A 14,396-nucleotide genomic window follows, 5' to 3' on the forward strand; every position below is an offset into this window, starting at 1 on the left:
AAAAAACTGCACTGTATTGCAATAAATCTTTCCATTTTATAAACATGACATAAAGAATTCCACCAGAAATTATAATTTAATCTACTCCAATTTTTCCAATTATATGTAATTTGTTGAATGGTCTGTTTTATTCTTATTACAAAGGTAAGTGGAGCAAGCACTCTCAAATCAGGCATACCTGGGCCTTTTTCCTCAGCAATGACTTTAACTGCATTATCAGATGCCTGACATCCTCTTCTTTTGGAGTCTCTTCAATTTCTGTGTCATCCTCACTTGCTTCTTCCACTTCATCAGCTGCTTCAAACCCTTTTACGCTGCTCAGGTCAATATTTCTTGGAAAATTGCTTCTGGGTCAGGCTCACTACAGGTTGCCATTTTATCATCCATTGCAACAAAACTTTCAAAATCTACTCCTTCAAATTCTGCTATGGGAGATGGACTGTCTGATGGGGCCAAAACATTGTGCTCATGGTTTGTGACAAATCCTTCTTTCTTGAAACACGTCTGAATAGTTTATGGCTGAACTTTATTCCAAGCAAAACTGATCCAGAGGACAGCATCCAGAGTGTTAACTGATGCAATGAATGAAGTTGCATTTTAGTAATGACCCACTTCAGGAGCTGGGCGCAGTAGTGCACATTTGAGATGATTCACTTGTGGGTGACCAGGACAGTTATTTACTGTCAGTAGAACAGACAGTTTCTTCTTCTTCATTTCTTAGTCAATACTCCTTACCTACTCCTTAAATAGGGCACCAGTCTCCATGCACATTTGTTTGATTTCTAAGTGATGGGGAGGTCTTCGAGCTTCAGGTTCTTGAATGTGTGCGGCTTTGCTGATTTACCAGTCGCCAAAGGCTTTAGTTTCTCTCCGGCTGAGCTAGCACAAAGCAGAACTGTGAAACATTGTTGGAAAGTTTTCTGCTCTTACATTTGTCACCCTTCATGATGAGGCTCCTGGCAGGCATCACCTTGAAAAAAGAGTCTGCACTTGTCAATGTTAAAGATGTTATCATATTTGAAGCCTCCGACAAAGTCCGGGAATTTTTTTTATGAATCTTCCACAACTTCTACTGGAACTTCATTGGTTTCAAAACACAAGACTTTCTGGGAGATCTGTGTCGCAGTATAAATTTTGAGCCAACACTTGATGCTTGGAAATCTGCCACTCCAAATTCCTGTGCAAATTTTTAGCAACTTCTTGGATCATCGGACCGGAGATTTGGGCGTTAACTGCCCTCATTTGTTCGAGTCAGCTTAATGTGATTTCATTGACTTCGTCAAGGGACGTTTTCCTCCATATCTGCTGTAGGTCTCTGCTTTTCCTACTATATCTCTCCAAGTACTCATGTTTACATTTTTGGATGTTGCTAACTGTGGTCTTGCTAACACCAAAATGTTCCACCATCTTGTTTTGGCTGCTGCTTTCCAGAAAATGTAGATCAACCTTTTCATTCAATGTCAGCTCTTTGAGTTCTTTCCTTTGGGCCATCATGTCTCAATTAACTGTAAAAATTTTCAGTAATTGTAGCATGGCATGTACCTAAAATTCAGACCAGTCCTTCACGTTGAAAAAAGGAAAGCTCGGAAGACCTATTTCGAAATTTTGAGTTTACATCCAGCAGCGTCTACTATGAACTATCAAGGCTCAAAGTGAACAAGCCATGGGACCAGACAAACTACATCCCAGGGTGCTTAGGGAGTTGAGAGATGTCCTGGCAGAACCGTTATCCGCGCTCTTCAATCTTTCCCTAAGTACAGGAAGAGTCCCATTGGACTGGAAAACAGCTAACGTCATTCCACTCCACAAAAAGAGATGCAGGACAGAGTCTGCGAATTACAGACTGGTGAGTCTCACATCGATAGTGAGTAAACTTATGGAAACACTAATCAAACACAAATTAGACACGATCCTGGACGATGAGAACCTATGAGATCCCCATCAACATGGATTTACAAAGGGAAGGTCCTGCCAATCCAATCTAATCAGCTTCTTTGACTGGGTAACGAAAAAGCTGGATATGGGGGAGTCCCTGCAGGCAAGGCAAACCTCGGAAGACCCGTTTCAAAATTTCAAGTTTACACCCAGCAGCGTCCATGGCGAACTATCAAAACTCAAGGTGAACAAAGCCATGGGACCGGACAATCTACACCCCAGGATTCTTAGGGAGTTGTGTGATGTCCTGGCGGAACTGCTATCCGTGCTGTTCAGTCTTTCCCTAAGTACCGGAAAAGTCCCCATGGACTGGAAAACAGCTAACGTCATTCCATTGCACAAAAAAGGTTGCAGAACGGAGGCTGTGAATTACAGACTGGTGAGTCTCACCTCAATAGTGAGCAAACTCATGGAAAGACTTATTAAACACGAATTAGATATGATCCTGACTGAGGAGAATTTACAGGATCCCCACCAGCATGGATTCACAAAGGGAAGGTCCTGTCAATCCAATCTGATCAGCTCCTTTGACTGGGTTACAAGGAAACTGGATATGGGGAAGTCTCTGGATGTCGTGTACTTGGACTTCAGCAAAGCTTTTGATAGCGTCCCGCACCGCAGATTGTTGAGCAAGATGACTTCAATGGGATTGGGAGTGACATTGACGACATGGGTCAATGACTGGTTAAGCGGTAGAATCCAGAGGGTAGTGGTTAACGGTACCCCCTCCAATACATCGGAGGTGACCAGTGGAGTGCCACAGGGATCGGTCTTGGGACCGATCCTTTTCAACATATACATAAGAGACCTGACTCAAGGGCTTCAAGGTAAAATAACACTATTCGCCGACAACGCCAAACTATGCAACATAGTAGATAACAACACCTTGCCCGACAGTATGGAACAAGACCTGCTTTTATTGGAACATTGGTCCTCGACTTGGCAGCTAGGCTTCAATGCCAAAAAATGTAAGGTCATGCACCTTGGCAGCAGGAACCCGTGCAGAACTTACACTCTAAATGGTGAGACCTTAGCTAGGACTAGGGCAGAGCGTGATTTGGGAGTAATCATTAGTGAAGACATGAAAACTGTCAAGCAGGTGGAGAAAGCTGCATCCAAGCATAGACAAATGGTGGGATGCATCCGTAGAGGTTTCATCAGCCGGAGGTCCGAAGTCATAATCCCCCTGTACAGATCCATGGTGAGACCTCATCTTGAATATTGTGTTCAATTCTGGAGACCACATTATCAAAAAGATGTGCAGAGAGTCGAGTCGGTTCAGCGAATGACCACCAGGATGGTCTCGGGACTCAAGAACCTCCCATATGAGGAAAGACTAAATAAACTGCAGCTATACTCGCTCGAGGAACGTAGAGAGAGGGGAGACATGATTGAGACTTTTAAATATATCACGGGCCGCATCGAGGTGGAAGACGATATCTTCTTTCTTAAAGGACCTTCAACCACAAGAGGTCATCCGCTGAAAATCAAAGGCGGGCAATTTCATGGCGACGCCAGGAAGTATTTCTTCACCGAAAGGGTAGTCGATCATTGGAATGAACTTCCATTGCAGGTGATTAACGCCAGCAGCGTGCTCGATTTTAAAAAGAAATGGGATATGTATGTGGGATCTCTAGCCGGGTGAAGTCTGGGGGTGGGTCATTAGCGTGGCCAGACTTGATGGGCTACAGCCCTTTTCTGCCGTCATATTCTATGTTTCTATACGTGTACTTGGACTTCAGTTAGGCTTTTGATAGTGTCCCACACCGCAGATTATTAAGCAAGATGAGTTCGATGGGATTAGGAGGAACATTAACTGCATGGGTTAAAGACTGGCTCGGAGGTAGACTTCAGAGGGTGGTGGTGAACGGTAATTTCTCCGAAACGTCGGAAGTGATCAGTGGAATGCCGCAGGGCTCGGTCTTGGGTCCGATCCTATTTAACATCTTCGTAAAGGACCAGGGGCTTCAAGGTAAAATTACATTATTCGCCAATGACGCCAAACTATGCAACATAGTAGGCAAAAGCACAGTGCCCGACTGTATGACGCAGGACCTACTCTTACTGGAACAATGGTCCATAACTTGGCAACTAAATTTTAATGCCAAAAAGTGTAATGTCATGCACCTTGGCAGCAGAAATCCATGCAGAAATTACACCCTAAATGGTGAGACCTTAGCAAGAACTGCAGCACAACAAGACTTGGGAGCGATCATTTGTGAAGACATGAAGACTGCCAATCAAGTGGAGAAAGTTTCATCCAAGGCTAGACAAATGATGGGTTGTATCCGAAGAAGTTTTGTCAGCCGGAAGCCTGAAGTTATAATGCCGTTGTACTGATCCACGGTGAGACCTCATCTGGAATATTGTATACAATTCTGGAGGCCGCATTATCAAAAAGATGTACTGAGAGTTGAGTCGGTTCAGCAAATGGCCACTAGGATGGTCTCAGGACTCAAGGATCTCCCGTATGAGGAATGGTGGGTAAATTGCAGCTATACTCACTCGAGGAACGCAGGGAGAGGGGAGACGTGATTGAGATGTTCAAATATGTCACGGTCCATATTGAGGTAGAAGAAAATATCTTTTTTCTTAAAGGACCTATGGCAACAAGAGAGCATCCGATGAAAATCAGGGGTGGGAAATTTCATAACGACACCAGATATTGGAATGATCTTCCACTGCAGGTAATTAAAGCCAGCAGCATGCTAGATTTTAAGAAAAAATGGGATAGTAATGTGGGATCACTTCAAGGAAGAAATTAGGGGGGGGGGGGTCATTAGAGTGGGCAGACTTGTTGGGCCGTGGCCCTTTTCTGCTGTCATTTTCTATGTTTCTAAAAAAAAAAACAAAAAAACCTTCAACAGCAATTACTTTGGTCTAAGTCGGAGATTCCCAGGAATCAGCTGTGGTGAAACATGAATTCATGTTGAGAATATCAGAATAAGGTCTCCTGAGCTACATTTTTGTGACATTTGAGCTAACTTTTTAAGATACATGCTAAGATATTTAATAACTTACAAAAAACACTATTTTCATTAGAACTGCTGACTTAATGAAGACTATGAAGTTAACTCTTTTAAGTACACAATTAAGTTTCTTTTGAAACTTTATTCTTCTGTAAGTCATAAAAACATATATATATTGAGATAGGTAACGAGTCAAAAGCACACAGGACAATCGCACGCTGACAAAGCCGCTGGGACAAAAACATGCAGGACGTCAGTGCGCCGGATTAAAAGTTAACTTTAAAGCGCTCTGATGGGGGTGTGTGTGGGGAAACCCCCCCACTTTACTTAGAAGTGTTGCCGCTGCCGTTGGGGGTGAGGGGAACCCCCCCACTTAGAGAGGAAACTACATTTTCCCTAAAAAAGAGGGAAAAATTACACTTTCCTCTGTAATGGGGGGGGGGGGAGGGGGTTTCTCCCCCCCCAACAGCAGCGGCAACACTTCTAAGTAAAGTGTGTGTGGTGGTGGGGTTCCCCCAACCCCCCCCTCGGAGCACTTTAAAGTTAAGTTTTAATCTGGCGCGCTGATGACCTGCACGCATTTGTCCCAGCGGCTTTGTCGGTGCACAGTTGTCCCACACGCTTTAGTCTATGTACCATTTGAGACATATTAAGTAGGTATATCTTTATATATGTTAATCACATTTAATATCACTTACGTGCGAATATTTATTCACTTTCTATTGAGACTTTACAACTGTAATTTTTTTTTTAATTTGCAAAGGTAAGTGTTTCCCTTCAACCATTTGTCCTCCGTTTCTCGCCTTGAGATAAGACTGCAATGAATGTGCAATTAACTGAACAAGACTGAATATCAACCCTGTCCAGGTAAACTAAAACTGTGTTCATGGAATGTCGCAAATCCCACTTCAACATAATTAGAAAAAATTTGTCCAGCCAAAATGTAGGCTGGACAAAATTTATACACTAAAAGTGGATAGAGGGATTTTAAAACACTAGGATTTGTCCAGGTAACTCAGTATATTACCCAGACAATTTTCTGAATACTGTCTTCACAGTTGCCAGCAAAAATTAACCTAATCATTTGATAGATTTTCAAAAGCTTAGCCAGGATACTTCTGTGCAAGTTTGGAAGCTATGGTGTATATCCAGCTATTATCAAATTTATATCACAGGTAAAATGAAGGCACATATGTTGTTACTAGGTAAATAATTTTACCTACATTTAAAAAGAAGTGAACTAGGGATATGGAGAAAAAAGTCATCAGCATGGAGGAAGTTTCAAATATACAATTTTCCAGCAGATAATTAAAACCATAGCTAAAGCAGGTGTAAGACACATGGGGGACTTTTGCTCCACATACGTTTTGAATTCTTTTCAAAGAGAAACCACCTGGGTAGATTGTATTTGAAAATTTGCTAAGCCCAGCACTGGTAAAGAGGTGCTAATATATCTGGCTTCTAAATAGCTTACTGAAAAATTACTCCAAATAGCTAAGGGAACGGGTAAATGATCATTCCTGGACTTGTGGCCATATCATGCCATAAAAAGAGCACTTTGTAGCTTCATTAAGGCCTCTACTTTGGGAGAAGAGAATTGGGCTATGCTTTCGCTGTGATGTGAAGGAAAAGCTCGTGTAGGGGTTTGGAGCAGACGCATATTTCGGGGCAGGTGGTGAAGTCTGTGGATTTCTACCATGTAGACTTCAGTGATATCTGTGTGCTTCCTAGCACTCTTTGCAAACTCCCGCAATGTGCCACACCCTTGTCTCATGACATGGTTAACTACATCAATAAGATCAACACTACATGGAAGGCTGGACACAACTTTTAAAATGTAGATATGAGTTATGTGAATAAACTTTGTGGTACTTTCTTGCATGGACCAAAGCTTGCAGAAAGGGCTCATTTTGCTGAGAATTTAAAGCCACTCTTCGAGCCTCAAAGCTAAGTCCAACAATTAAAGAGGTCCGAGACCATGCTGGGCCCTTGGTGCTGTAGAGGCAATTTCTGACAGAGTCTGCATCCATTCCAATGGGAAGGTATCATCTTCAGGAAGAACTCAACCTTGAAAGATTCAAATTAAATCTAAAGACCTTCTTATTTAAAGATGCATTTGACCTATAAAAGCTAAATACCTATCTTCTAGCACAGACGCAATGCCCCTCTTCTATATGTGTTATCCTGTTATGTTTCCCAATCCTATTTAAAATTGTATTTCTTCCCCTTTACTATCTTATAACTGCTGTTAGTCTGCAAAGTCTATAAGTACATTTATATATTGTCTGTTGATGACCTTTGTTATGTATTAACCCCTTTAGTGTACACTTCCCCCTCCCCATTCACGGTTTCGATACTCGTGATTTCACATATTTGTGATTTTTGGGGGAGGGGGAACACCCCCCCATAGTATAGCATGTTCCCGCCTATCTCCATCCTTCCCCCCTCCAGCATCCTGGCCTTACCTGGTGGTCTAGCAGGCTTTCGGGATGGAAGCGATCTTCCTATGCTCCTGCCCCGTGTAGATCGCCAATAGAAAATGGCTGCCATGAGCTCCCATCATAGTCTCGAGAGACTACGGGAACTCACGACAGTTATTTCCTATTGGCGATCTGCACGGGGCAGGAGCGTAGGAAGATCGTTCCTGCCCCGAAAGCCTGCTAAACCACCAGGTAAGGCCAGGATGCTGTGGGGAAGGCGGGAGGGCGGCAGGGGTGGGTCAGAGCCGGATGAGAAGATATTCGCGATTTTTCCCTATTCGCGGTCTGGCTCTGCCCCTATCCCCCGCGAATACCAAGGGAGAAGTGTATATGTTTTACTGTCATGTTTATATTGTAAATTATGTCATCTCTGTCCTGTCCTGTTCACTTTGTAACCCGTTCTGGGCTCCTTTGGGAGGACAGGCTAAATAATTGAATAAATAAATTTTAATTTTATATAATTTTACGTCTGCAAACCACTTAGAAAATGGATAAGTGGAACAAGTTTGAATAAAACTTGGAAACTTGGAAGTGGATAAACACTCCATATTATGTTTTGGAACATAGTACTAAGAACACAGACATAGCAAGGGGAGGGGAGACGGACCACCCCAGACACTTCTTGGTGGGGGCGCCGTGCCTCTCTTCCTCTCTGCCTTCCCGCTGTGCATGCGACTTCAATTCCACGCCACCATACCTCTAGCTCTTGCTAGCCAAAGCAGTAGCTCCAAGCTGCTGCTTGCGTTGGCCTCAGCGCTTCCTTCTGACAATACTTCCAGGTCCTGTGACTAGAAGTAACATCAGACTATAGCTAAATTGCTTAGCTAATAGCCAATCTGTCGATCAAATCGGGAAAGATTCCGGAAGACTGGAAGGTGGCGAATGCTATGCTGATCTTCAAAAAAGTTTCGAGGGGAGATCCAGGAAACTACAGACCGGTGAGTCTGACCTCGGTACTGGGAAAGATGGTAGAGACGCTGATACAGGACCGCATCATTGATTACCTTGATGGACACGATCTGATGAAGACCAGCCATCACGGTTTCAATAAAGGCAGATCTTGCCTGACGCACTTCTTCAAGGGAGTAAACAGGCAGATAGACAAGGGCGACTCGGATGACATTGTATATCTGGATTTTCAGAAGGCGTTCGACAAAGTTCCACATGAACGACTACTTTGGAAAATTGAATGCCATGGAATCGAGGGTGAAATACTCATGTGGATTAAAAACTGGCTGGAGCAAAGGAAACAGAGAGTGGGGGGTAAATGAATAATTCTCAGACTGGAAAAGCGTCACCAGTGGGGTGCCGAAGGGCTCGGTGCTTGGACCTGTGCTCTTCAACATCTTTATAAATGATCTGAACATTGGTACGACGAGCAAGGTGATTAAATTTGCGGACGATACGAAGTTATACAGAGTAGTGGAGACACAGGGGGATTGCGAAGATCTGCAACGTGACATAATCATGCTTGAGAAATGGGCATCGACATGGCAAATGAGGTTCAATGTGGATAAGTGCAAAGTGATGCATGTCGGGAACAAAAATCTCATGCACGAATACAGGATGTCCGGGGTGGTACTTGGAGAGACCTCCCAGGAAAGGGACTTGGGAGTTCTGATCGACAAGTCCATAAAGCCATCTGCACAATGTGCTACGGCGGAGAAAAGGGCGAACAGAATGCTAGGAATGATCAAGAAGGGAATCACGAACAGTTCCGAGAAGGTTATCATGCCGCTGTACCGGGCCATGGTGCACCCTCACCTGGAGTACTGCTTCCAGCACTGGTCGCCGTACATGAAGGATATGGTACTACTCGAAAGAGTCCAGAGAAGGGCGACTTTAATGGTTAAGGGGCTGGAGGAGTTGCCTACAGCGAGAGATTAGAGAAACTGGGCTTCTTCTCCCTTGAAAAGAGGAGACTGCGAGGGGACATGATCGAAACATTCAAAATACTGAAGGGAATAGACTTAGTAGAGAAAGACAGACTGTTCACCCTCTCCAAGGTAGGGAGAATGAGATGGCACTCTCTAAAATTGAAGGGGATTCCTTACAAACGTAAGGAAGTTCTTCTTCACCCAGAGAGTGGTAGAAAACTGGAATGCTCTTTTGGAGTCTGTTATAGGGGAAACACCCTCCAGGGTTTCAAGACAAAGTTGGACAAGTTCATGCCAAACTGGTGAGACTAAGACTCATTTGGAGCACTGGTCTTGACCTTGGGGCCACTGTGTGAGCGGACTGCTGGGCAGGATGGACCATTGGTCTGACCCAGCAGCGGCAATTCTTATGTTCTTATTATTATGGATCGCTATTAAGCATAGGCTGGAAGTAAAAAGCAGTGGAAAAAAAAATTGACTTTATACTCCTGGCTTCTATAAAAGTTGCCCACACTGGGTGTGGATCCAAGATCGGCACCCAAATTAGTTAATGGGCTCCAATGATTAAACCCCCTCTCCCCTTTTACAAAAGCGTAGCGTGGTTTTTAGCGCCAGCTGCTGCGGTAACAGCTCCGACGCTCAAAGAATTCCTTTGAGCATCGGAGCTGTTACCACTGCGGCTGGCACTAAAAACCGCACTACAGTTTTGTAAAAAGGGGGGGGGGGGTAATCATTGTTATTAATAATTGTCACTAATTATGATTTGGGCACCAATCTATGTGCTATTCTATTACAATAGGCACCTAAATTGGACTGCATGCATAACTCCTAAGGGGCGGGGCATAGGTGAGTCAGAGGCATTCACAAAAGCATATAGTGTTACAGAACAGCAGGATCAGTGCCAAATTTGTATGCCAGGATATAGACCAGGTTTCAGCTGGATTAAGTCCTCACACCTAAAGTTGAGTACCAAATTTAATGCTCAAAGTTGATCAATGAATTCAGCGGCCATAGTTTGGTGCTGAATTAGATACACAACACACTATCTGCTGACTTTGACCAGACTACAAAACCTTCAAGAAAGAAACAAAAACCCTACTCTTCAAAAAATACATAAAACCATACATAAAAATATAACACAACCATACATGTTCCGAACTCCTCCTGCAATTACCAACTACTCCTTAGCAATTTTATTTATTTTTTAAATAAATTTTTATTCATTTTTAAAACTTTCAACAAGTATAACATAAGATACATACTCCTTAGCAAATTGAAAATGTTCAAACTATTCCTTAAGTACTTCTTAATATCATAACAATTCTTATGTAATCCACCTTGAACCGCAAGGTAAAAGCGGAATAGAAATCACTAATGTAATGCAACTATTCTATAAAGAGTAGTCATCCCAAAGTGCCATTCGGTACTGAGCACTGAATTTTATTGGCACCAAATTTTTGGTGCTATTTATAAAATCTGCCTCAGATTCTATAAACGGCGCCTGAAGTTAGGCACCTAGATTGGCAAAGCGCCATTGAACTAGGTGCCTAGCTTAATTTTTTAATTGGCTTAATTAGCCCCTCAGAGAAATTGAAAGGGGATAGATTTAGAACCAATGCTAGAAAATTCTTCTTCACTCAGAGGGTGGTGGATACCTGGAATGCGCTTCCGGAAGATGTAATAGGACAGATTACATTAAAGGGTTTTAAAGAGGGACTAGATAAATTCCTTAAAGATAAGGGGATTGAAGGCTACAGATAAAGGAGGACACAGGAACAAAAAAGGCGTATATAAAAGGGAAAAAGGGGGTTTTCAGGATATAAGGGAGTAGGAATCAAAGGGTTAGACAAAAGGTATATCACATACAGGTCATGGACCTGATGGGCCGCCGCGGGAGCGGACCACTGGGCTCGATGGACCCTTGGTCTGACCCAGCGGAGGCAAATTCTTATGTTCTTAATTTTAAAAAGTTAATTAGCCGGTAGGTGCTTATCTCAGTAGACGCCCACTACCTTATGGTAGACATCTATGCCAAGGCATCTACCGGTTAGGTGCAGAATTTGTTTTTGGTTTTTTTTATTTTAGAATTTTCAGTAAATGTTTACAAAAGAAACATCAGGATATGGAAACCACAAAAAAAACCCAGAATTTTTTCATATAATCAAACTAGGCAATTCCATCTAGCCCCCTACAATATTTTTTCCCCAGATACTAAGTCATATATATACCAAGTATGGTTGAAATCTGTCCATGTGTTTCAGAGTTATGCTGGAATGAACATACATACACACACACAGAAGACCCAGCTGCAGAAGTCTTCATCAATGACCTCACGATAACCCAATTAGCTGTATATTGAATATTAGTAAATCAATAATAGTCAGCTTACAAAGGATAAGTCCTCAGCCAATCAAGTCAACAGAGCATATACAGAAAGCCAGCCTTCTGAATACCTAGTGTCTGTCCTGATTAATCCCCCAGTAAACTGGCCTTTTATACATTCTTGACAGCCTAAGACCACGTTAGTACATGTTACGTTCTTAATTTCTATTGGATATTTATATTTGTCATTTTTATTGATTAGTCAACATTTATACTTTTCTGAGTAATATCGAAGCGTGATGTCGATTGCCAAATGGCTTCCCTAACTTTCCTGACATATGTGCTTTTAATATCAAGAATAATCAATTTCCGAGCAACAGCCTATGTTATTCCTCTTTACTTCTTTGCGCAGTTTGTCAATTTTATATCCTTGTGGTTGATCTTATTTTTGGTAAATGAACTTAACCTAGGTTATAGAGATGTGATAATTCCCTTCTGATGTTGGTAATTTCCTTTCTCACAAACAAACTTCTTGTTCTCTATGGTCAGCAAATGCCTGCTAGTTTCTGTGTGAAAGATGAGTTTCACATGAAACTTGCTTATATTAGAAGAGAGATGTAACAGTTTGTTCAGGATGATTTTTCAGGCCTGTAATGGTATTGTCATATTTCTGTTAATCTAGGGTTCTCAGGGGTCTATCTTCACCTCCAGTATCATGGAGGTCTTATCTTCACCTGTACAGGTTTTTGTTCTCCACCCGTTCTTCCCCAAAACACACACACAAGTTCTATAAACTGGAGCCAAATACATGCATAGGTTGTTACTGGCATTGGAGCCAATAATTGGTATTTGCTTACCTAAATGCTAGGCCAAAATCACTTAGGGCTTCTTTTACAAAGTTGCACTAAAAAGTGGCCTTAGCACTTCCGTACATGGGTTTTTCAGTTTTTATCATTTTTTCTTCAGGGAGAGGGTGGTGGATGCCTGGAATACGCTCCCGAGAGAGATAGTGAAGAAAACGGTGACAGAGTTCAAAAAAGCGTGGGATGAACACAGAGCATCTACAGTAGAATCAGAAAATAATAGTAAATATTGAAGAACCAAGGCCAGTACTGGTCAGACTTGCACGATCTGTGTCTGTATATGGCCGTTTGATTGAGGATGGGCTGGGGAGGGTGTCAGTTGGCTGGGATGGTCTAGATGGGCTGGAGTGAGCTTTGACAGAGACTTTAGTAGTTGAAACCTAAGCACAGTACTGAGGAGAGCTTTAGATTTTTGCCCAGAAATAACTAAGAAGAAAAAATTTAAATTGAATCAGGTTGGGCAGACTGGATAGACCATTCGGGTCTTTATCTGCCGTCATCTACTATGGTACTAAATTTCCTTTCTTTATTAATTTATTGATAAAGTAATAGAACACCTCAGTCAATTAGCATTATCTAAGCTACCACCAATGATTGCAATTACTGAGGTATAAAAAGCCATTCAAATCATAAGTGCCAGCTCTGTGGGTACTGCGGGTGTTTGAGAATCTCTAGTATTGAATAAACTCCTTTACTGTGTTCCGGGAACATCTACTTTGGTTGAATACAGAATCCCCAGTTGACTCCTTTGTCTGCAATCACTCCAACTTGGGCTCCAGATGGATCACAGATGAACTTTAAAAAATAAAGAAATAAAAATAAAAATCTAATCGTCTGTTTCAATTCTCTTTGAACTTTTCAGTTATCTTAGAAAACCTATCTCATACTCCGACACATTAAAAGATGCCACAGTGGTTTTAATTTATTAAAAGAAGATAAAGGTCCCGCAGACTGCAATTCTTTACAGACCATTTCCCTTACACATGCAAAAATTATAGCCATAATTAGCTGCAACTGGAACAGATTATACCCAGACCAAACTGGTTCTACAAAAGGAAGGACTTCAATTAACAATACCAGACAACTCTTTAGTATTATTTACCTAAATAAGACTGATGCTGGGCTATCTCTATCCAATAAGTTGTTTAGAAAATGGACTAAAGATCCCCACTATCTGGCTATTCAACACTGACCACCATCTGGATATTGGTACTGAACATCTGGATTAATTTCAGCTGCGATGGCTGGCTTTTTTTTTTTTTTTAATTTTTTTTTAAATGCTGATCACCCTGCCTGTATATTGCATGCTAGATAAATTATAGCAGGATTAGGGTAGAAAATACAACTATTCAAATTTAGAAATTTTCTGGCCAATATTCAGCTGTAGTGGTTAGGGTCTGTCTTTTTATTTTTTTTAAACCAACTAACTACCGCTGACTAAATTAGACCTGGATATTCAGTTCTGGCACTGAAAGGGCCATGCTGAATCGTCCCATTCTGACAGGGGTTAAATAGCTGTTCATTTTCCCAAGATACTATATTCATTGCAAAAACAACATTAGTTCTTTCCTGTATCTATTCATATGAAGAAGTGTGGTTGCTGTGTTAGTCCACTTATCTGCGTGAAGAAGCAGTGAGGAGTGAAGTATTAAAATCAGAAAGAGGGATTTATATACCAAGGGAATCTCCCCTGATTCTAAAACCCTGTTCCCTGACTGTAATCTGGCTCAGCCTCCCAATCACCGATTATCTACTTGAAGAGCAAGCCCCTTCAAACCTTAAGCTTTAGACCAGAGGTTGGAAGCCCATTGTGCATTGTGTGCCACCTTTCTCTCCAAATTTAATTACAATTAACAATTAAGTGCTACCAAGCATGTCTTCTCTTTGCCCCCTCCCCCGCCACAGTCACATTGAAATTAATATGCTGAAAGGCAGAGGCACCATTTTGAC

This window comes from Geotrypetes seraphini, chromosome 6 (assembly GCF_902459505.1).
Source record: "Geotrypetes seraphini chromosome 6, aGeoSer1.1, whole genome shotgun sequence".
Taxonomy (NCBI): Eukaryota; Metazoa; Chordata; class Amphibia; order Gymnophiona; family Dermophiidae; genus Geotrypetes; species Geotrypetes seraphini.